Genomic DNA, 25,650 nt, shown 5'->3' on the forward strand with positions numbered 1-25,650 from the left:
GGCAAGGTTCATTGTAAGTTTCCTGAGTGATAGCTTGTTTACCACAAAGAGACAGCTAAGTGGGGAAAGTTTAATTATTGTAACCACCCAGTACTGTATATACAAAAATAATAGTAGTAAGTGATCAAACTGATCCTTTAAATTTTGAAAAACAAAACAAAAACAAATTGGACATGTTTTAAGGAAGTCCAGGTCCAGTAATTTACACTGTATTCCTAGCAACTTGCAACACCAATAATTTCTTTCCTTCACTTCTCCTGCAATGATACCATATACTTACACCTGGAAGTGTCTGCTGCACACCTACAAATGTAAGCATTTAAACTGTAAAAATGTGTCACACTACAGAGCGTTTCAAAACTGGGACTTGATTTCTGAACCTCTCCTAAAAGTGGTCTACTTTGCTCTCTTGAATCTAAAATCCATTCTGGGAGAACATGGTTTCAGTGTATCTGACCAGTTGTGCGGAAAGGGAACCAAAGTCCGTAATGGAAATTTTACAGCAGAGTTGAACAGAAGTGTTTGTAGTGTAAAAACTACATTTTGTATGTTTTGACTTCTTGCACTACCTATGGTTCTTAATGGTAAAGAATTAATATTTTCTTAAGTATTGTAGCTAGAAGCATGAACTCTTTTTTTTTAAATTCTCAGTATCATATGCCAATTTTTAGACCCACAAAAATATTAAAAATGAAAAACCCAACTTTAGGTCCCTTTCTGTACAACGGGTCACATATTGGCATCAACAAGCTACGTCAACCATTCTCATAATTTTTATCTGGCAATACACTCTCTGAATGAGAGCTCCATTATGATTTTCTTTTCCACTGGTCTGTGCATAGGTAATCCTTCAGCTGTCTTTTACAGATAATAATACTGTAAAAAATTTGATTAATATCACTATCCAGCATGATTTTTGCAGCAAAGTACCTGATAAGTGATTTTATCCAAATAAAGTCACCTAATTTCAGAAATGTCACAGTTTTCCTTGTATTACATACAGTTTTAATGTTAATAGGCATTTATTGACTGAACATGTGTCACTGCAACTCACTCCTGCTTTGCAGTAACGGCTAATAGGTAGTTGTTAGTGTGGTGTGTCAGTGATCTGTTTGACACTGTTGTGCGTGTTTGTCAATCCAACTCCCCTTCGCCAAATTTCTCTGCTCCATTGAACTCCTCCAATACCAGTCTCTTTTTAGAATTGTTACCACCTGAAATTCAGAGTTGTGGCCTAGTCCTGTGGCAGTCGGTTGCATCATGAGTGCAGTGGAAGTCCGACCTGTTGTTTATATTGTGTTGTGAAAATAGTGACTGTATCAGGAATTAGAATATTTTGTGTGAATAAGCCAGACTCATTCTGTTACGGGTGTGGGCGTTATATAATGAAGAGGCAGAGTAGGCCAATAACTGCATTGGTGAAAAGTTTATATTATGAGATTATGTCCATTTTAAAGTAAAATTACAGGACTTGGACAAGGCGTGGGCTCCCCACATAATTTGTAAAACGTGCCTCTAAAACCTAAGTCAGTGGAGGCTTGGGAAAAGCAAGGTCCTTCCATTTGGGATAGGGATGGTTTGGTATGAGCTCGAGGACCATACCAGTGACTGTTACTTTTGCCTATGTAAAGTAGCTGGATTTAATAAGAAAAATAAGGACAGTATCGTGTACCTGAATTTAAAGCCCGTTTCTCATGGACCAAAAATTCTAATACCTTCACCTCCTACCAGTTTACCTGATGATCTGTCTCAAATTCTGATGATAAGCAAGTTTATATGGATTTTTCAACAGCCACAGAAGCAGTAAGTCCACAACTGTTTAACCAGCCGTAGTTGAGTAATCTGATGTGAGACCTCGGTCTCACAAAGGAACAAGTGAACTGCTAGGGTCACGATTGAAAGAAAAACATTTTCTTACGCTTGAAACTACCTTTTCTTGGTATAGACATAGAGATAAGGAGTTCAAGAAGTATTTCAAGAAGGAAGATGATCTAACCTGCTGCTTTGACATTCCAGGACTGATAGAACAGCTGGGGAATGACTACAAACTGGATGATTGGAGATTGTGGATTCCTCTAAAAGAAGCTTAAGGCTGTATTACTTCATAACACATACATTCTAACTCCGATACCTGTGAGACATTCCGTTTCACTAAAAGAAAATTACATCGCAATGCAAACTGTTTTAGATAAAATAAAATATTATAAGCAAAAGCAGAATATGTGTTGAGACTTGAAGGTGAGTGGTATTCTATTAGGACAACAAGCAGGCTACACTTAATTCCCTTGTCATTTATGTGAATGTTACAAATGCTGCCTTAGTTGACCCAGAAAAAGTTATTTTACCACTGCTACACATCAAACTAGCAATCATGAAGCAACCTGTTAAGGCCTTGGACAAAAGCAACCCATGTTTTCAGTACATTCCAAGCAAATTTCCAAATTTATCAGATGTAAAAGTCAAGGACGGCATTTTTGATGAGCCACAAATTAGAAAGTTTCTGAAAGACCAAAATTTTGAAGAGATTAATGTCACAGAACTTGCTGCAAGGATTTCAATGAAGGACGTTGTGACAAATTTCCTAGAAAATGTAAAGGATGAACAGTTTAAAACAACAGTGGAAACAATGCTGTATCACATTAAAGAGTTGATGAGTAGAATGAACCTGAAACTGCACTTACTTCCTTCTTAACTTGATCACTTTCTGGAAAATCCTGGGGCTGTTAATAAAGAGATGGAAGAGAGGTTTCATCAAGACATCAAGGAGGCAGAAAGAAGATACCAGGGGAGATGGGATGGCTGACTACTGTTGGTATTAAAACAGATATAGCAAACATGCAGCAGTCAAACACCGGGCAACCAACCACTGGTCATTCCAACAGGGTATCTACTAGGACTGTTCACATTAAGGTGAATACCAAATTTTTTCCTGTAATAATTTCTTTGTGTGTGTGTACTTTTACATATACATTGCCTTCTTTGTAAAGTCTTTGCTCACATTTTGTTACTAGAGCACAGAAACCACGTATGTATATCAGCATCTACATGAACAAAGAGATCTTGGTTTGACCCCAGATACTGGCACTTCTATAAATGAAACTTCTGTTTATTTGGCCTGGACTCACAAAATAAATAGTGTAACACATTGTCATGGACTGTTTACAAAATATCATAATATTTTTCTGTAAATATTTCCAAACCTACTTTAATTTTTCAGTACTTTATATTATTACATGCAATATCTTTTTTTATTTTGATGTACCTACTGTGAGAAAACGAGACATGATACACTGAAACGGAAAACAGATTCGTGTTCGGCGACCCAAAATTAGTTAAGATCACCTAACATACCCTTTCTTTAAAAAAAAAAAAAAATTTCTAAATGCTAGGTAGTGTTTTTAATTCTTCTCTAGAGAAATAAGCAAAACATAATAATACTGTACAAAATGTTGTAAACAGAATTCCATACTTTTATATTTTGTATCTATAACAATACTGGAAGGAAGCACTTGCTCAAAGGAAAGCAGAAACTCGTATGCATCAAATCTTCCTGTAGCCAATCATCAACAGGGGTAGCAAAAAGTACATTTTTCACTTACAGTTTAGGCACTTAAAAATGAACACTGTAAATAAACTGAACTGAAAATACATCATTAGCAATCTAAATCCAACAGCCAGTTTGAAGATTTAATTTAACTGTTGGTTTACAAGTGGGAGTATGAATGACAAATGGGATCCTGTAGTTTGAAAAAGTTGTCAACTGCAAGTCCTGCAGATAAATATCAAGTGATCAAAATACCATAGGACATAGACAAAACAGTGAGTTCTGAATGAGCTGGATGCACCTCAGAGTCACTGTATTTTCTTACACTATTCATCTAGTGCATAAAATATCACAATACACATTCAGAATTACCAAGGTACAATACTTCATATATACATTTCAAAATTATTTCTTTCTTCAAGAAGGTAAAGGAATTCATATTTTTTTAAAATTAAAAAGACCCACACACACTCACACTCTCTCTCCTTAAATGACACTCACTATAAAATTCACAATGGTCTTCATATCACATGTAGTCTCATGCGCCAGCATCTGAAACAAAGCATACAACTATCATGAAATCGCCAAGTAAAATTTTAAAACAAATAGCTTATGCTCTAAATTTTAAGATTCAGACCAGTACATAAGTATGTCACTATTATGTAGTATAAAGGTCAACTACCGGTACTATTTAGGTCGGATTTCTGAAGTGTACCTAGTTAAGGTAGCAAGTTCTTCATTCTATGCAATATAATAAGATCTTAGAAGATTAATTGCAAACATTTCCTTGTGATTATAATTTATGATTAGGTTCATGTACGATACACAGTTTGGAAAAGTGACAGCAAGAGAACGACTCAAACACTTCCAGTAAAAGGGGCTGTCTAGAAGAGAGTAAACAATCACAACAGTTCAGCAGGATAGACTTGCACAAGCATGATTTGTGTCAAATCTTCTCGCCAAGGCATAATTCGACTTGAACTTATGAATTACAGTTAATATGTCAAATGAAAAGAACTAAAAGCAGTGCTTCCTTTTGTGGTGGTATGCAATGGTATGCAGTACCAAAACCTTTTTCTCGAAAGAAAAAACCAATGAATTGTATATTATTCAGAATATTCCTATCACATTTCCTATGAAGTTTTGGCTTACGACTTAAAATCAAGCTTGTTTGTCTGGTTTTGTTACGTCTACATATCTATACGATCTATCACGATTTAAATTTCTATAAATTACCAATCTAACATTACAAACAAAAAATTGTTTATGTTCATTTCTTTGTGTTTATTGTACAAAACCAACGTGCAGTATGCAAATATGCCATTAGTTTTTTCAAATGTCGATACTTTTTGATATTTTAACGGTTTGTGAAAAATTATGAATTTACCACTTTTTCTGCCATTCGTAGTTGTTCAAGGTGATCACCACTAGATCACTTTAATGTGATGTTCCATCAGTATTGGTATACATCTGGAAAGGTTCAATATATAGACTTCTTTAAAAAGCCAACTCTATGTATCAATATATATATATCAATATTTTTCACAAAATGTCTTCCTGTCGTTTGTGAATGTAGATCCAGTTCTGTGGTTATAAGTAACGTTGAATTGTTGTCTTTTAACGAAAAATGTCAACATCCAGACGTAAATTGCCAGCAGACGCGTTTCGTTATGTTTGTTGACATTACATTGGATCTAAACAAGTGAAACATAAAATTATGCCCAGTAAGAAGTTCTGTGAGGCGTACCACACTTATTTCAGGGTGCATGTTCGAGACCAACATGTTTCACGGGCTCCCCATGTCACTTGTGGCAGCTGTCGGTCTACTTTTGAGGGTTGGCAACGTGGAACAAGAAAATCTATGCCATTTGCAGTTCCCCGAATAAAGCAGGAGCCTACAAATCATCATGAATGTTATTATTGTATGGTGGATTTACACATTACATAAGTACAAAAAGCAGGAAAAATATTCCATATCCTAGCATACTGTCATCTATTGCTCCAGTACCATACAGTGAAAAGCTGCCAATTCCATCACCACCAAAACAGAATACACGTGAAAAGGACGTAGAGACAAATTCAAGTGATGACAGTGATTTCAGTTTTAATAATGACAGCAATTTGGAACCACAGCTCTTTACTCAGCCGAACTTGGATGACCTTGTTAGGGAGTTGCAACTAAATCAAAGGCTGAACTTCTTGCATCCCCGTCTGAAGCAATGTAACTTGCTCGATAAATCCTATAAAATAACAAAATATAGACTACAGTGGTGGTGATTATTGTTTTAAGAGGAAGTACAACTAGGCAAAAATGGAAGGAATCCGACACTTCAAAAAATGAAGATATCGGCCAAAGGAAGACAAGGGCCAAGAAGGGCGTGAAAATGAAAGACTCCATAGCCCTCGCAAACCTAATAGCGTCGGGGTCGGAAAAGAACAAGAGTTGACGAAGAGAGGTCGGATAGAATAGATGAAAGTGAGGAGCCTGACACAAGTAAGTGGAAGCAATGCCAGGACTCAGCTGAGGACCCCGTGGTCGCCAACCCACGCTCCAAAGTTCAGAGCCCCTGGGGCCCCTTTTAGTCGCCACTTACGACAGGCAGGGATACCGCCCCCACCCACAGGGGGATATAGGCTAAAGCATGAGGATTTTGCATGCTTCTATCAAATGTACACAACTCTTTGTTCTTGTAGTAATGTTAATGGTCTGTTTGAACACATTAAGATTCCTGATGAACCGGATCAATGGCATCTATTTATAGACAGTTTAAGTAGAAGTCTCAAAGCTGTTCTACTGCACAATGGGAACAAGTTTCCTTCCATACCAGCAGCTCATTCAGCACAACCTAAGGGAACTTATGAAAATATCAAGCTGCTCTTGGAAAAACTAAATTACGGATATTACAAATGGGATGTTTGCGGTGATTTTAAGATTTTTGGGTTTCTTCTCGGGCTTCAAGGTGGCTACACCAAATATTCTTGCTTCCTCTGCCTGTGGGACAACAGAGCGAATGATCAGCATTACACCAGGAAAGAATGGCCAACAAGAAAAGAACTCGTTTCAGGTGCACACAACGTGAGAAATGAGCTCCTTGCTTCCAGGGAGAAGATTCTGTTACCACCACTCCATATCAAACTTGGACTTGCTAAACAATTCATCAAAGGTTTAGATAACAACAGTGAGGTTTTGAGCCTCATCAGACAAATGTTCAAGTTATCTGAAGCAAAATATAAAAGGCGGAATTTTCACCGGACCTGGGATGCTTTTAGAACGGTAATGCAACAGTTCTTGGGAAACAACAGAAGTGAGAATTACATCAAACTGATAGAGAATTTGATACAGAGTTATCATGTACTTGGATGTAGAATGTCTGTGAAAATGCATATTTGTTTTCTCATATTGATTTCTTTAGGCCAAATTTAGGAGCTGTAAGTGAAGAACATGGTGAACGCTTTCACCAAGACATTCACTGCATGGAAAGAAGGTATCAGGAACGTTGGGACTGTGCTATGATGGGACACTATGTGTGGGGTATAGTACGAGCAGAGGGGTCAGAAGAACGTAAGAGGAAAAGCTGTTCTAACGTACATTTTTTAACGTCACCATCGTTGGGTGAAGATTTAGTGTTATTCAATATTTTTGCACTTATTCCCATCAATTCTTGAGGTACTGTATGGTAGATTTCTTCTATAGGACTCAAATCATATTAAATAAGCATGCAATATTAGTAGCTTTTAAGAAAATTGAAACATTCATTATCATATCCAAAATATTGACACTTAAGAACAACTACTTATATTTTCATAATCAACATCACCAAATTAAGCAATAAATGCACAAAAAATAAGATAAACACAAACTTCATCAAATTTTCTTACGTAGTGTTATCATTCTTGGCCTATTAACCATTTTGTGCCATCAGTTCGGAGCTAAAAGAAAGAGATAATCTTCATCTTGCTGTTTCTTGGCCCCCGACATTTTTGGCTACTGAAATACAATAGAGTAGGGGGTTGGTTTCCTCACCCTTCAGCAAACAAAGGGTTTTTGTCAAGAACAATCGAACAATATCCATATTGCCGTTAATATCAATGTACCCACAAACAACTAGTAAATAGCTAACCATCATAGTTAATCTGGGATTAATGTATCTTTAAATGTAACTGCTTTTGTTGTTTTTAAATACTTTGAAAAGCATAAAACACTTGTTTTGTGCTACCAAGGCAAGCACGTTCCTAGTCATTTAGTAGGAGCAAGTGTGCATGTGGTTTACAAGCTAGAGAAATGAAATGAAGAAAATAACTAATTAATGATTTATTTATTCACGAAGCACAAGATACAGCTACACTGAGCAAATTTCACTTGCACTGTCAACAGACTAATTAACAAATGTAAACTTTCATAGTAAAATATAACAAAAAAATATAACAAGATCAGATACACAGCCTACTAATAACAACTGCCCAAATTGAAAACCATGAGAATGTCCATGTTCATAGCCAAGTCGTCGTGGGTCAAGATGGTAGTATAATCCCTTCAATTCAACTTATCTTTAAGAGACTATTTACACCCCTCTGGAATATGCTTTTATTTGATGCTGTATCAAGTTCTTGTCTCCTATTAATATTGTTAAAGGGAGTTGGAAGGCAGATTAGGAAAGATCGTTTAAGTATTGAGTGCTGAGTGTGGGGAATGTGGAGAAGGTCTTTGGTTCTGGTGGATTGCGAAGTAACACAGAGAGAAGAGTGAGACAAGATGTTCCGAACAGTAATGCCCATTTAAGATCTCATGGAGAAAATTCAGGTCAGCTACCTGTCGCCTAATGTGCAGCAGTGACATTTCTGAGCTTGGGATTTCTGTTCCTAACAATTGCAGCAAAGAAGAATACTGCTCTGTCTAACTGGTTAATATTGGAGGGGGAGGCTGTTGTCCAGATCGGAGAGCAGTAGTTTACGAGAGGTTGAATGATCGTGAGGAAGAAGTGGCGAAGAGCAGTGGAGTCAGAAATTTCTGTGAAGCGGTAGAGAATGCCTAGTAATTTCATGGCCTTGGTTTTATATGTTTCTATATGGGTCTTAAATTGTAATTTTGTATCAAATATTACACATAGGTCACGCTGTTGCATAACTACAGTGATGGGCTTGTTGAGTAGGTAATACGATGTCGGTAGAGGAGATTTACGTAGTGTTATGGTCATGTGGCTGTTTCCAAGTACGGCACCAGTTCGAGAGGGCATTAAGTGAGGACTGTAGCAGAGCTGCATCTGCTGGATTCCTGATCTCCATAAATATCTTGCAGTCGTCCGACTCGTTGGCTGAACGGTCAGCGTACTGGCCTTCGGTTCAGAGGGTCCCGGGTTCGATTCCTGGCCGGGTCGGGGATTTTAACCTTAATTGGTTAATTCCAATGGCACGGGGGCTGGGTGTATGTGTTGTCTTCATCCATCATTTCATCCTCATTATGACGCGTAGGTTGCCTACAGGTGTCAACTACAAAGACCTGCACCTGGCGGGCCGAACCCATCCTGGGATATCCCGGCACTAAAAGCCATATGACATTTCATTTCATCTTGCAGTCATCAGCAAATAGTAGGGTATTCGCTGTTTCGTTGAGTTGAGTTTGGATGGCACGATTGTCCATAAACAAGGAAAACAGCAAGGGGCCTTATGGGACACCGGAGGTGACTGGTAACCATGAGGATGAAGTGCCTGATATTACCACACTCTGCCAACGCTTATGTAGGAAGCCAGCATGAAGGGTCAGAAGACTGCCATGTATATTAAATCGTTCGGAGAGTTTATGGAGCAACAAAGTATGGTCTACAGAATCGAAAGCTTTCGGGATGTCTACGTAGCAGATATCCAGCTGTGATTTAGCTGCAATGGCATGTGATGCAAAGCTAAGCAGAGTGGCCAGGTTTGTTAGACAAGAGCCACCTGGTAGAAAACCATGCTGCTTGGTTGAGATATAGGGCAAGGTGAATGGGAGGAGACGCTGGTGTATAATTTTTTCAAAGATAAAGGATAGTGTGGGGAGAATAGAAATTGGTCGGTAAGATGAAACATTAAATTTGTTGCCTGATTTGAGAAGTGGAACAATATTTGCCTGTTTCCAGGTAATAGGAAAATAGCCCACGGCAAAACATCTGTTAATTAATTTAGAGAGAGGGACGCCAAGGGTGCTGGCAGTATTTTTTAAGAAAAGAGGACCTATAGTGTCGGGACCGGTAGCTTTGTTGGTACAAAGAGTTTGAAGAAGGTTGTGAACTCCACTTGGTGTGGTCGTTATGCTTCATAGGGTTCTGTTTGAAACTGTACCTACGGGAGGGAGCGGTTGGTTTTGTAAGAGAGGGGAGAAGTTAGAGAAGAAATACCTGTTGAACAGTTCATTGTGATCGGTGCCGTCTGCTGTTGCATCGTTGTGATTCACGCTGACAGGAATCCGCTCCGTCCTTCTCCGTGTGTTGATGAGACTCCAGTAGCGCTCGGGATTGCTGCGGACGTTTTCAGTGACAGTGTCTACATGTGTTTTGTAGTCTCTTCTGACCATAAACCTTGTGTGGTGGCAGATTTTAACGAAGGTATTGTGAGTGTGTGGGATTGGGAAGTCTTTCCACAGGTGCCAAGCTCTCTTCTCATTAAATAGTATCAGTCTGGTCTTTTGTGATATCCAGTGTTGATATTTGCTGGTAGTAGCCTGGTGTGCAGGTATAAAGTCTTTAATAAGCAGCTTGCAGCCAGTCATACAGTTGGTCAAGAGCTGATTCGATATCAGCTATTTCAAGAAGGCTCCAAGGAAAACATTCCAGGGCACGACACATTGCAGGCCGGTCGGCATGGCGTCAGATGTAGGTAGGGCGGGAGGATGTCCTGCTGTGAGGCTTTGAGGAGGGGTGGGGTAGGAGGAATGTAGCATCGAGAGACTGGTGGTTGCAGAGGAAAAGGTTTCTGCCTGAGGTTATTGTTTTAAGTTCTAATGAGGAAAGCATGAGGTCCAGGGTGTTGGGTCCACGGTTGGGTACATATTAAACTGTTTCAGTCCGAGGCCGTTAATAAAACTGTCTATAAAATGTGTGTCACAGTTGTTAGCTGACAGTCCGGTAGTTGGAGAAGACCACTTTATAGACATGATAAAGTCACCCATTAAAATTACTTCACCACGAGGGAGAGCTGCAATGACTGATTCCAGGCACTGTTCAAGGTCACAGAATGGGCTGTGTGGTGGTCTATAGTAACATCCCACAAGTACAGGGCGTCGAGGAAAGAGTAGCCCCACCCACACTAACACACAGTTTAACTTCGTTGGTAATCTATGAGTACCGTACCTACCGGTAGTTCTTGCGAATATCTAAATTTAGGCCTAATTGGAATTTTCATTTCTATTTGTGCTTAGTAAGAAGCTAGTATAGGTCCGAACGTAGTTTAAACATTATTGTAGTGTAGTATAGTAACTTATTAGAAATTAGAGTGTCTATTCTATAATTTTGAGTAGTTTTGCAAATTTCAAAATTTAATGGTAATTTTCTTTTCTGTTTTTTCTTGGTAATAACCTGTAATAAGAATACGTCTGAACGTAGTTTAAAATTATTGTAGTGTATTGTAGTATCTGTACTTAGTCTGAACGTAGTTTAAAATTATCGTAGTGTATTATAGCATCTTATTAGAAAGTAGCGTAATTATTCTATTACTGTGAAATATTTGTATAGTATAGTACCGTTTCTGTGGTATCTGTAGTAACTCTCTTGCTAAAATTCTGTTGTTGTAATTAGGGTAGACTTAACTGCAGTTAAGAATTGTGCAATTCTTGTGTATAATTCTCGGTTTCCAGTAATTAACAGCAATTTTCATCGTGTTAGCGTGTTGTAGGAATAAAAATAGTACAATTAAGTAGTATTTTAGGTAGTAGTAGCCTATATTAAATAACATACTGTCGTGTGTTCTTTGTGAACTAACCTAGACAATATTTCTTTCCTTTCATTTTTATTTTGCACAGAATAAGTTCTCTTATTTTTCCTTTTCTTTTCATTATTTATTAAAAAAATGCCTAAGCAGTGCGAGTGTAGCACCTGTGGGTGTGGCCAGGCATTAAGGAGTATGAGGGAGGAGTTGGAGAGCTTGAGGGAGATAATTAGGATACTCTCAGAGGACAGGAAGGAAAGTAGGCCTCCAAAGAATGTACAGGATACAGTAGGTGAAATAGAGGGATTGGAAGGAAATGGGGGAATTGTGGAAGACAGGTGGTCTAATGTTTTAAGGGGAAGGAGATTGCAGGCTAAGGGCTCCATTCAGGATCAAAATTCAGGACAGGTGTCGGTGAGAAATCGGTACGAGTCACTGCAGGTAGAACAACCGAAGGAAGATGTGGAACAGGGAACTGTTGCCGAGAAGTTTGGAAGCAGGAGGAAAGGAAGAGGTAGGAAAGGAAAATGTGGAGTAATGGATAGGAAAAGACAGGTGGAACAGGGTCATGAGATGGAGAAAAGGGAGGAGGAAGTAGCTTCTGCAGCTGTCAGGAAAGATAGGACTGACCAGGAGGGGAGGGGATCAAATGAGGTGGGTGGGGTTGAGGCTCTGGTCATGGGGAATTCTATCGTTAGACATGTCGGGAAAGTGTGTGGAGGAAAGGGTACCAGGGTAGAGTGTTATCCAGGAATTAGGTTAAGACAGATGTTGAAGAAAGTAGAAGAGAAGGAGGAGGGAAAGGAGAAAGTGGTAGTGTTTCACGTTGGTACTAACAATGTAAGACAAGCAGGTATAAGTACCAACATAGTTGGGGATGTGTGGGATCTGGTAAATGCAGCACGGATGAAGTTTAAGGAAGCGGAGATTGTTATCAGTGGAATACCGTGTAGGAGGGATACTGACTGGAAGGTGATTAGGGATTTAAATGAGACTATGGAGTGGGTATGTGGGAAACTGGGAGTGAAATTTCTAGATCCTAATGGGTGGGTAGGAGATAGGGATCTGCGCTCAGATGGCCTTCACTTAAACTGCAGTGGTACATGTTAGGAAATTTGTTTGGAAGGGTTATAGGGAGGTACATTCAGGGAAACAGGGTGGCCTAGGGAGTGGTGTTAAGGGAACAGGGAACTGCACATGAAGTAGAGATGACATAAAACTGTTAGTGCTCAACTGTAGAAGTATTGTAAAGAAAGGAATAGAATTAAGTAATTTAATAGATATATACTTACCAGATATTTTAATAGGAGTTGAATCATGGCTGAGAAATGATATAATGGATGCAGAAATTTTCTCACAGAACTGGAGGGTGTATCGTAGAGATAGGATAGGAAAGGTAGGAGGGGGAGTATTCATTCTCGTGAAAGAATTTATAAGCTACGAAAAAGTTAAAGATGACAAGCATGAAATTCTAGGGGTAAGGCTCACTTCTAAAGACAATAGGCAACTAGATGTCTTTGGAGTGTACAGACCAGGAAAGGGTAGCGCAGATGCTGATTCAGAATTATTTGATAAGATAATCAGCTATGTGGGAAACGATAAGCAAAGGAACATGATTGTAGCGGGTGATCTCAATTTACCAAATGTCAATTGGGAAGGTAATGCAAACGATAGGAAGCATGACCAACAAATGGCAAATAAGTTAATATGGGAAGGGCACCTGATTCAGAAAGTGATGGAACCAACTAGAGGGAAGAATACTCTGGATGTGGTGCTGGTAAAACCAGATGAGCTCTCTAGAGAAACCAAAGTAATAGACGGTATTAGTGATCACGAAGCTGTTTCTGTGGTAATAAAAAATAAATGTGAAAGAAAGGAAGAGATCAAAATTAGGACTGTTAGGCAGTACCATATGGCTGATAAAACAGGCATGAGGCAGTAATTAAAAAATAACTATGATCGCTGGAAAATGGTAAATAAAAATGTAAACAGACTCTGGGATGGGTTTAAAGCAATTGTTGAGGAATGTGAAAATAGGTCTGTACCTTTAAAGGTGGTAAGGAATGGTAAAGATCCACTATATTATAACAGGGAAGTAAAGAGATAAGGAGGAGGTGCAGGTTGGAAAGAAATAGAGTTAGAAATGGCTGTGGAAGTAAGGAGAAATTGAAGGAACTTACTAGGAAATTGAATCTTTTTTTGCTAGGGGCTTTACGTCGCACCGACACAGATAGGTCTTATGGCGACGATGTGATAGGAAAGCCCTAGGAGTTGGAAGGAAGCGGCCGTGGCCTTAATTAAGGTACAGCCCCAGCATTTGCCTGGTGTGAAAATGGGAAACCACGGAAAACCATTTTCAGGGCTGCCGATAGTGGGATTCGAACCTACTATCTCCCGGATGCAAGCTCACAGCCGCACGCCTCTACGCGCACGGCCAACTCGCCCGGTAGGAAATTGAATCTAGCAAAGAAGTCAGCTAAGGATAACATGATGGCAAGCATAATTGGTGGCCACACTAATTTTAGTGAAAAATGGAAGATTATGTATAGGTACTTTAAGGAAGAAACAGGTTCCAAGAAGGACAATCCAGGAATAATTAATGAACAAGGGGAGTGTGTATGCGAGGATCTTCAAAAGGCAGAAGTATTCAGTCAGCAGTATGTAAAGATTGTTGGTTACAAGGATAATGTCCAGATAGAGGAGGTGACTAATACTAAAGAAGTATTAAAATTTACCTATGACAGCAATGACATTTACAGTAAGATACAAAAGTTGAAAACTAGAAAAGCAGCTGGAATTGATAAGGTTTCGGGGGATATACTAAAGACAATGGATTGGGATTTAGTACCATATCTGAAGTACTTGTTTGATTTTTGTTTGCATGAAGGAACTTTACCAAATGAATGGAGAGTTGCTATAGTAGCCCCTGTATATAAAGGAAAGGGTGATAGGCATAAAGCTGAAAATTACAGGCCAGACAGTTTGACATACATTGTATGTAAGCTTTGGGAAAGCATTCTTTCTGATTTTATAAGATATGTTTGCAAAATTAATAATTGGTCTGACAGAAGGCAGTTTGGGTTTAGGAAAGGTTATTCCACTGAAGCCCAACTTGTACGATTCCAGCAAGATATAGCAGATATCCTGGATTCAGGAGGTCAGTTGGACTGTATTGCGATTGACTTATCTAAGGCATTTGATAGGGTAGATCATGGGAAACTACTGGCAAAAATGAGTGCAATTGGACTTGACAAAAGAGTGACTGAATGGGTGGCTCTGTTTCTAGAAAATATTTTTTTTTTTTTTTTTTTTTTTTTTTGCTAGGGGCTTTACGTCGCACCGACACAGATAGGTCTTATGGCGACGATGGGATAGGAAAGGCTTAGGAGTTGGAAGGAAGCGGCCGTGGCCTTAATTAAGGTACAGCCCCAGCATTTGCCTGGTGTGAAAATGGGAAACCACGGAAAACCATTTTCAGGGCTGCCGATAGCGGGATTCGAACCTACTATCTCCCGGATGCAAGCTCACAGCCGCGCGCCTCTACGCGCACGGCCAACTCGCCCGGTTTTCTAGAAAATAGAACTCAAAGAATTAGAGTAGGTGAAGCCTTATCTGTCTCTGTAAAAATTAGGAGGGGAATTCCTCAAGGCAGTATTATTGGACCTTTATGTTTTCTTATATATATCAATGATATGTGTAAAGAAGTGGAATCAGAGATAAGGCTTTTCGCAGATGATGTTATTCTGTACAGAGTAATAAATAAGTTACAAGATTGTGAGCAACCGCAAAATGACCTCAATAATGTTGTGAGATGGACAGTAAGCAATGGTATGATGATAAATTGGGATAAAAGTTACGTTGTGAGTTTCACAAATAGGAGAAGTCCTCTCAGTTTTAATTACTGCGTTGATGGGGTGTAAGTTCCCTTTGGGGATCATTGTAAATACCTAGGTATAAATATAAGGAAAGATCTTCATTGGGGTAATCACATAAATATGATTGTTTATAAAGGGTACAGATCTCTGCACATGGTTATGAGAGTATTTAGGGGTTGTAGTAAGGATGTAAAGGAGAGAGCATATTTGTCTCTGGTGAGACCTCAACTTGAGTATGGTTCCAGTGTACGGGACCCTTACCAGGATTACTTGATTCAGGAACTGGAAAAAATCCAAAGAAAAGCAGCTCGATTTGTTCTGGGCGATTTCCTACAAAAGAGTAGCGTTACAAAAATGTTGCAAAGTTTGGGCTGGGAAGACTTGGTAGAAAGGAGACGAGCTGCTTGACTAAGTGGTATGTATGTCTCAAGTATTATTACAATATTATAAGTCCACCTGTTCAATACAATACAATATGATCCACTATTTCATATGGTCAAAGATTTTTTATACATAATACATAAAAGTCAAAGGTACATGTTTCACCCTCCTTACGGGCATCATCAGCCTATATCAATCTTGAAAATAATACATATACTTATAAATTATAGGTTAAAATGTTGAAAAATGATTTCGTAAAACATTATACAATAACATCTAAAATAACGATAATGCACCAAAGTATGTTAAAAGAGAGTGAATTAACAGTTTTGAAGATTAAAACGTGATTAAACATGAAATTTTGAGAGTTTAAAACTAAAATGGATCCATATTTTTATAATATCATTAAGACTGTGATGGCCTTGAGTATAAACACAATCATCAAAGGGGGATGTTTCTTCAATTCCCAAGTTGAAACCAAGGTGGTAAAATCACTGTCAGTTATTTAAAACGGAAGTGTGAATGTAATAAACAAGTTAAAATGTATAAGTTTGGGATATCTGAAAGTCGAGAAGAAAATGGAACTTCTGTAGAGGCGTTGCTTATGATAAAACGTATGTCAAAGCTAGCGGAGTTCGGAAATTATGTGATAGGCATAGATATCAAGGATTGTATTGAACAGGTGGACTTATAATATTGTAATAATACTTGAGACATACGTCAACTTCAATACGGAACCAAAATGAGAATAGTTAAGTGGTATGTTCCGAGTTGTCAGTGGAGAGATGGATTGGGAGGACATCAGTAGACGAATAAGTTTGGACAGTGTCTTTAAAAGTAGGAAAGATCACAATATGAAAATAAAGTTGGAATTCAAGAGAACAAATTGGGGCAAATATTCGTTTATAGGAAGGGGAGTTAGGGATTGGAATAACTTATCAAGGGATCTGTTCAATAAATTTCCAATTTCTTTGCAATCATTTAAGAAAAGGCTAGGAAAACAGCAGATAGGGAATCTGCCACCTGGGCGACTGCCCTAAATGCAGATCAGTAGTGATCGATATTAGCATTCGAGATCAGTCCTTCGTTTACACAGTAACGCACTGTTCACTGCTAGCATCACTCCAATACCTAGAGTAGCACGATCGCGACAAAATAGGCTGTAATTAGTACTGAGTGGTAGTTCACTGTCACTAGCCCACGAGAGCCATGTTACAGTAAGTCCGATCACGTCAACTTCTCGTAAGTCTGGCATGGATAGGTCACAATCAGACAGCTTATTGTTTAGGCTTTGCACGTTCTGACAATAGATATTTAGATCTGTTTTCATTTCACTAGTGGTGGGACCAGGGTTTAAGTGGACATCTCCAGCCAGAAGTAGGAGGCAAAGCAAACCCCTAGTAGCTGAGCGACCAGGTCTCTAGGCTCGTTCGGCTCAGAGTGAGCAGGGAGGCGCCTATAAGTCTGGAAAATGGTGCATCCAGTCAGAGAGAATTCCGGAATATAGTAGTTTCTCTCTGCTAGTAGCCATGTAAAAGAGAACTCACTTTTTCACTTGCACACATAGATTCCTTAACTCAAATAGAACTGTAAAACGCAACAACTCTGATTATTGCCACACAAGCAACATAAACTGCAGCAGCACTAAGCTTGCGCATGTCTACTCCAGCCGCCATCTGGAAAGACCGGTACGCATTAAAAGAAAGAATGACGATTCTTTTGAAGTATCAACCCGAATATGCAAACAGTGAATCGAGTGAATGTGAAGAAAACATCTGAAGTATAGACAGATTTACTGGAGGGAAACAATTCTGACGATGATAGGCCCGATTGTTATTAACTCCGGAAAAATTACTTCTTTATGTAAAAAAAGAGAGAGAGAGAGAGAGAGAGAGAAATGCTAGGTTGTAAGATGTACGAAGATTTTACAGGCTTAGGACCAGAAAAACAGATAGAAGTGAAAAATTCTTCTGAGTGGGTCAGTATTAAACTATTGTTGCGACCACCAAATTAGGCGGATGAGGAAAACTGCGCTGTTGTCAGATATTGGAACGGCGAAGCGACAAATGGTCGAGAGTCGCTTACCTCCGAGCACGGACTGGCAACGCTGATCGTGCAGTGCTGTCTAGCTGAAGCCCATCCGCTCCAGGCCACCTTACCCGAGTCATTCCCTGTCATGCAGCTGTTGAGCTCACACTGTAAGTACAGTTAAAAGATGGATAGTAAATGTGAATTGATTTGGGCTCAAGTCAAGAGAGAAGTGGCAGAGAGGAACACGACATTCAAAATAAAGGACACAGAAAAACTCACGTCAGAAGCCATCATCCGTGTGACTGCTGCAGACTGGGAAAAGTGCTTCAATCACGCGGAAAATCTTCAAGCAGACGATTGGGGCAAGGAAATAATACGGGACGAAACAATGGAGCCATTCATCATCAATGTAAATGACGACTCGACAGATAGTGCCTTTTTAGTTCTTTTTCTATATTACTCAGTCCAATGTACATTATTCAAATATTTAAAGTTATAATGTAATAAAACTAATACAGAGTAATATGTAATCCGAAAGTATTTACTGCGTCCTGCAGCCTGTGCTGGCGCGCGCACCCCGAACCGTCTCAGTTAGCACCATTTACATGATCGCTTTCCGGGCAATTTTCCAGAAAAACTACAAGACTCACGGAAATATGTTTCAGATAAAAAAATGTAAGTCAGGCGATTTTTTACATTTTTCCCGCAGACAAAATCCGATTGGCTGAAGAAATAAAAACTTGGCCGCTTACTGAAATTTTCAATACATGATTCTACGGATTTAAATTTACTCGTTCAAGATTTTATTTTTAATAATTATTTAAAGTTGTTTATGTGGAAAATAGTTATACCACTGAAATCAGCAGTCTTTTCTGAAGCTTGTAGTATAATTTGTTTCGAAACATTGTATAAAGTAACATCAGGAGCTTGAGAGAGAACAACCTGCCTCACGCTCCGAAATGATGTGTTCAGTTAGACATTTCTTCGCGAGTTGCTACATAACCTTGGCAACAGCGTAATTTCTCTGACCTGCCTAATTTGGTGGCCGTGACAATAGGTACCTTTGGAAGAGAAGATGACGTTACATCTGGAGATAAGAATAAGAAGAGATATGAAGAAGTTTGGGTGAGTACCACCAGCTTTTTTTTGAAAAAAAAAAAAAAAAAAAAAAAAAAAAAAAAAAAAAAAAAAAAAAAAAAAAGCACTGACTAGAAGAGAAATTACTTATCATAGCAGAAACCATTTCTTCTCAGTTTTGACAGTTAATCTATGATTTTTATAACATTTATTAAATGTTTTCTTTTTCAGGTACTTTCTAATTTTATTAATCCTTTATTAGCTTTGACAGACTGAAAAACTTCACAGTTGATTAAAAGACACATGTACTTCGCATCAATGAAAAAAGTAAATTCTTTTTACAAACAGCAATTGTGCTCAGTTTCTGTAATTGCAGCAGTAATGCCATCTAGCAGAAATGAGAAGCAGCACAAGAGACAGAACACACCTCAATCTGGGGCTGCCTACGATTTATTTCTTTTAGTATAACTTTTCGGGTTTGTTAACAAGATGGTATAGAACCTAAAACAAATTCTATTTTTATACTCAAAATATAATTTCCAGAAATAAAGGCCTTAGTAGGCAGAAGTGCTGTCTTTAGGCTTTATCCCCAAAATGTGATATTATTCAAGTTTAGCGTATTAATTTGTTTTCATTCCAACTATTTCTTTTCTAAGTTTTTATAATACACAGTTGATTGTACTTTTTCCTAGAAATGCAAATATCTGACGTAAACCGCTATTGGTGAATCCTCTACTAACACCTTTATCTATTATTCTTTTTTCTGTTTGAGACGATTTTCACAGGCCTCTAAAATATCCAATTTCTTAGGTTTACAAAGAAATTAATTTATATTTTATCTAATTAAATAGCATATTGATAAAAAGGAAGACTCTTAATAACACAATTCATTATGGTGGAGAGATTATGAAAATATATTTTGAAAGGTAGACTGTTCGACCCCTCTCGCATACTGCTATCGGCAGTTTTTTTTTTTTTGCTAGTTGGTTTACGTCGCACCGACACAGATAGGTCTTACGGTGACAATGGGACAGGAAAGGGTTAGGAGTGGGAAGGAAGCGGCCGTGGCCTTAATTAAGGTACAGCCCCAGCATTTGCCTGGTGTGAAAATGGGAAACCACGGAAAATCAAGTAACACTATGGACGCCAATATTATAAATGTACCAGCTATCGAAAACAGCTGTCTGGAGCTGTCTGTGTAATGCTGCACATGAGTCAAGTTCATCATTAATAGAAATTAGAGTTTGGCTTTATTTATTGAAGCTTGAATATACCTGCATTCTGCTATGCATGCTTTTGTCCATGTAAAACAGTGTATGTTTTTCAGATACGTTAATTTCTTTTCCATTATAAGAAGGATACGTATATTGAAAGATCACTTAATTTTTGCCACTGTGAAGTACAAATTCTCATCATGGGTTCCCACTCAAATAGCTGACTAGGCAGTGGGTGCATAACACAGAGACAAGTGGTATTCCAAGCAGCAAAATACTCTCTGTTTAGAACCCTTGTCCCAATTCTCTGGAATCTGGTATTTAGTTAATGGCGGATGACGTTTTTCAGTCCGAGGCAATACCAACAATTTAGAATTGGTCTTCTCATCCATACATAACAGGGGAGGAAACAGAAATAATCCCAATGTAGAGCAATTCGGACTATCATACAGGAAGTGTTCACTGGGACAGTTTGACCCACTGAAAACTGCAAATTGTAATTTGCCAGGAAGTGATGTGCTTCTCTATCTACTATAGTTCCTCCTGAAGAAAGCAGCTCTATTGATCATGATTACTATGCTACAGATTACTAGTTACTCACCACGTACTGTCTAAAGGTTATGTTTGCTCAGCATTCCAAAGAGACGAAAGAACTTACTGCCTAGAAAGATGTAAAATATAGTCGCTTTATCCAGCTTGTGCTTGTGAAGTGAAATTGTCACTTGGACGAAAAAGTGTTCAGAAAAAGGTCACTGTCTCGAAGATTTAACGGAAATGTTATGTTAAAGTTAGAGACTGAAGTTCTCTCGTCAATTGCAGAACAGTTGTTTTATAGTAACAATAATTTATTTCCTACTACCGAGCTCAATGAGGAATCCCATTATGTCAGCATGATAAAATTTCTCTTACAATTGGACTGCACAGGAGATACAGAGCTATTATGCAAGAACTGAAAAGAGAAACCATAAGGTAGATGTATACAAAAGGAATACTTTCCATGGGACAATGAATCAGAGCTGTTTCGAATCCAGAAATGTGACTATTAATTGATCAATATAAAATTCAATTTTCTTGTTGAAAAATTTCTTTCCAGTCTACGTTATAAAAATGATTACACAGACAGGTTGCCTCTGAAATGTTTGACAAATAATTCACTGAAGTGTGTGTAATTTCTTGGCTTTTTTGATGTGCATTATAATTCATAATCTTGTACATAAGTTGATAAATTGGAGATGTATGGATATGTCCACATCATTGCGATAAAACAATAATTGATTTAATCATTTCCAACAATATATTGCTTCAAGAAAAAAACTGTTACCCCCTTTGTTTCTTCTATGTTAAGTTATTGTACACTGCGACTGTGTAAGAAACATCTGCTTAAGGAAAACTTATAAGCATCAAATAGTTACGTTTTCCATGCGACAAATATTTTCATATTATCATTTAGACTTTCACAGCTTATGTAACTATTCATGAAGTATATTTTGAGCTTATGCTGTGTACTTAATTATAAACATAATCGAAGCGTTTCAAAAGGAACCTTGCCTTTCTTCATCAGGGGACAACAGAGAAATGAAACGACACATTAAAGGTTGCTAGGAGAAAGCAAGAAGGAACTTAAATGGTGGCCTAAGATGTAAAAGGGATGCCATTTTAAGTTCCTTCTTGCTTTCTCCTAGCAACCTTTAATGCGTCATTTTATTTCTCTGTTGTCTCCTGATGACGAAAGGGAAGGTTCCTTTTGAAATGCGTAGTGTGTGTTTATAATTAATTACATGGCATAAGCCCAAAATATACTTCATGAATAAATATTTTCATCATCAACTCAAATAATCTCCAACTGTTATACCTAATGAATAAGATCTGTGTGAAAATTTCTCATTTTCCCACATTGTTCTGCACTCACACACTGCTCTGGCTACTGAGGTACATTTAACTCATGGCGGTCACCAGTTCAACTTGCTTCAAAGATGGCAGCATGATAGATGCTCTATGTATTATATTCTAGCTCATTGCCCTACACATACGAAGAGATATGGGATTTCTTTATGATGGTGCAACCTTCACATTTCTTGTCCGGTGCGCGAGTACTTTGGGATGACTTTCTCGGGCCAATGGATTGGTCAAAATGGACCAGTTCAGTGACCACACTAAAGCTCTGATTTAAATCCCTAAGATTTTTATTTCTGGGGCCATATGAAAGAACTGGTGTACAGGAGTGAAGTGCACAATACCGAAGACTTCCAAAGCTGTATATTTGGTACTGAATCCACAATAACAAACTATATCACAATGTGTGAACGTGTATGAGGAAGCTGGCTTTGTCCCAGTGAAGTATGCGCATGGGAAAATCAAAATCACACTGAACACGTTTTGTAAATAGAGGACGTCATTTGCTTTTTGAATTAGTGAGGGAATCATTGATTTTTTTTCTCATTTCTGATTCCTAGTAATTTACTTCTGTTTGGAATTCTCTTCAGCAAATTGTAGTAACACTTGCTCATAAAAAAATAAGTACCTAATTTTAAAATGTACTTGTATGTTTATTTGTTTAAATGGCATCAGTCAGGAGATGAAACTTTCCATAAAGCATAACTATTCTTTATACTCCCTTATATTTATGCGACCAATTTTAAGTCTAGGCCCTGTAACTTTTAAAATCTCAGTAGTGTACAGTCTTATCAACTTACTACTGAAATAATTTTGTTCTACACTTTACTCTGTCAATACCACTTCATTTTTCCATTATCCCATCATTTTTTATTAATTTTAGGAGCTTTTCCTATGCTATGACGAATAGAATACGTAGTCTGATCACTCTGCTCTCTTAACATTGTTGTTGGTGGCCCCGCCAGAGTGTGATGTTGCAGTCGCAATGAACCAGCTGCAACAACGTGCGCTACATTGTCAACAAAGGTAATAGCATGTGTGTGTGAAGTTATGGTAAAAATTTTAAAGCCTATCAAGGGAAGTTGTTTGTTTTGATATATTCCGAAAGTGGTGGTGGTGGTGATTAATGTTTTAAGAGGAAGTACAACTAGGCAACCATCCTCTATATAACACTAATCAGAGGGAAAAATGGAAGGGATCCGAGACTTCAAAGAATGAAGATATTGGTCAAAGAAAGACAAGGGCCACAAAGGGCGTGAAAATGAAAGACTCCCTAGTCCTCACAAACCTAATAGCGTCGGGGTCGGAAAAGAACAAGAGTTGACCAAGGGAGGTCGGATAGGATAGATGAAAGTGAGGAGCCTGGCTGGCACAAGTAAGTGGAAGCAATGCCAGGATTCAGCTGAGGACCCCGTGATCGCCAACCCAAAGTTCAGAGCTCCTGGGGCCCCTTTTAATCGCCTCTTATGACAGGCAGGGGATACCGTGGGTGTTATTCTACCCCACCCACAGGGGGAATATATTCTGAAAGTCTGAATTAATATCTCTGCAGTGCTTTGTGTGTGCATCAACTAGTTTTCTATTATTTCAAGAAAATGTTGGACTATTTCGTTCTTGGTTGTAAATCTTGTTACGGAAGGAAGCCTGAAGGTAGCCGATCTTTTATACCGCCAAAAGAAAATAATCTGTTTGCGACATGGATGAGAGTTATTTCGTGGAAAGTAATTGTCAGCCAAAAGCAGAATATGATACCTGCATTTTTTGGCAGATTTAATTAACTTATAAAGGCAGACTATTTTGTTCTGAACGGTAAAAACGTTGAACTTCCTTATAAGAGGTGAAAATTACAATGAGGAGCGGTGCCTCATATTTTTCCAAATTTACCGAAATACCTATCCACTGCGGTAAAATCGCAAAAGGCACCCAGTAGGAAAATAAATTAAAACAGATAAGGAAAAAGAATCACGATGGATGTGAGTAAAGCAGTGATGGCAACAGTGAGCGGTAAGGTTCAAGGTCAGCCTGGCAGTCTAGTTCTCAAAAAGCCAATAGTGTCTCAAACGGTGACTAAAGAAAGCAACTCATAATTTAATGCGAACTAAATGTCTCTTTCTTCAAAGCTAGGATGAATTTCCAACAGGAGCAGATTAAGAACACAGAATGTTTAATGTGCTCTGTTTAAAAAGTAGGTTTTTTTTTAGTATGTAAAGCACAATATTGCTTTAACTTTTTGTAATGTTCCATTTTATCCCATGTGTTCTCTTACTAAAGTCTAAAGATATTTCTTCGTAGGGACTGAGATTATTTACAACTCTGTGACAATATTATTCAGAAGTTAACAATTGGGTGTTGTATTGGGTTATTTGTGTATCAGTGTAACCTCCACTAAAACAGCTGACCATGTAGCATTGGCTCCACTAGCACTACTCTGCGGAAGTGCGCAGAGTCACTGGAACTCTCTGTATGTTTGTGAGAAAGGTATGATTAAACACACTGATTACTGAAATAGCTGTAATTAATTCTTTCAACGTAGAATTGTCGAAAGGATTTTTATTTGTTTTACCTCTGTCCTAAGTGCTAGTTCTTAACAGATGCTGGGGTTCCAATATAAATGGTCAGTTATTGAACAATGTACATTTTCCAGCTAACCCATTCTTGGTTAACAGGGCGAGTTGGCTGTGCGGTTAGGTGCGTGCAGCTGTGAGCCTGCATCTGGAAGACAGTCGGTTCAAACCCTACTGTCGGCAGCCCTGAAGATGGTTTTCCGTTGTTTCCCATTTTCACACCAGGCAAATGCTGGGGCTGTACCTTAATTATTAAGGCCACGGCCTCTTTCTTCCCACTCCTAAGCCTTCCCTCTCCCATCATCACCATAAGACCTATCTGTGTCCGTGCGATGTAAAGGCATTCTTGGTTGTCAGCGTTTCATCCCAGTGTGGCAAATTGGGCTCATCAATTGGGAATCAATATCTACATCATCTGATGGCCTAGCAGGCATGAAGCTTTGTAAATAAGACAAAGGCTCTCATAGTGCACTGGCACTGCCTGTGGTTCCAAGTAGCCTACGCAGTGGCCTCCACTATATGCACTAGCCATGCATTTAGGTAGGTGCGCTAGTTACCAACTGCTGAGTCCAAATTGCCTGGCACACTGGGGTGAAATGCCGGCAACCAAGATTGAGTTAGCTGGAAAATTTATAACGTCCAATAACAGACCATTTATACTGGAATTATGAATTTACTCATTCAGGACAAATACTTCAGGTACCCTATGCCATCCCCACATCGAATGCTGGGGTGTCGGATTTTTGTCCGTTCAGAGTTCTTTACCCTTGGAGGGGGCGCACAAAAATAATTCCACGAGGAGGCGCGCATGGTGTTTTAGACCGGGTCAGTAAAAAAAATAGCACAAATTAAGCAAGAACTATATTTAATGTTACAAAACTAGTAAATACTTTTGAACCAACTTGTAAATAATGTTCAAAGGTATTTTAACAATACCAAAATTGGACATCAAACAGCTGATGTTCATTCTACGTCATCACTAGATTCTTGACTTTCTGTAACGCACAGAGCACGTCACTGCCATATGTTCTTTGCAGATATGTCAATGGCATACACAGCACCTGGTCTTGGTTTTTCTGTTGTGTTTTTGTTTTGTATGTTTGTTTGTTTGTATTTTTCCAGCTGCAGGTCGTCCTAGTTCTTGTGGAACTGCAGAGGGCTACTCTTCTTCAGGT

At 38.5% G+C, this 25,650-nt stretch overlaps 1 protein-coding gene across 2 annotated transcripts in view; it reads right to left on the reverse strand.

Moving 5' to 3' along the window:
- Positions 1 to 657: 657 nt before the first annotated feature.
- JMJD6 (Bifunctional arginine demethylase and lysyl-hydroxylase PSR) overlaps positions 658 to 25,650 on the reverse strand; it is a 193,076-nt gene continuing 168,083 nt past the window's right edge. For both annotated transcript variants that reach the window (XM_067146429.2, XM_068227229.1), the window contains exon 9: positions 658 to 4,096. The gene's annotated coding sequence lies outside the window, so the exon portion shown is untranslated. The remainder of the gene's footprint in view (positions 4,097 to 25,650) is intronic.

Source organism: Anabrus simplex, chromosome 4, assembly GCF_040414725.1.
Source record: "Anabrus simplex isolate iqAnaSimp1 chromosome 4, ASM4041472v1, whole genome shotgun sequence".
In the NCBI taxonomy this organism is placed as follows: Eukaryota; Metazoa; Arthropoda; class Insecta; order Orthoptera; family Tettigoniidae; genus Anabrus; species Anabrus simplex.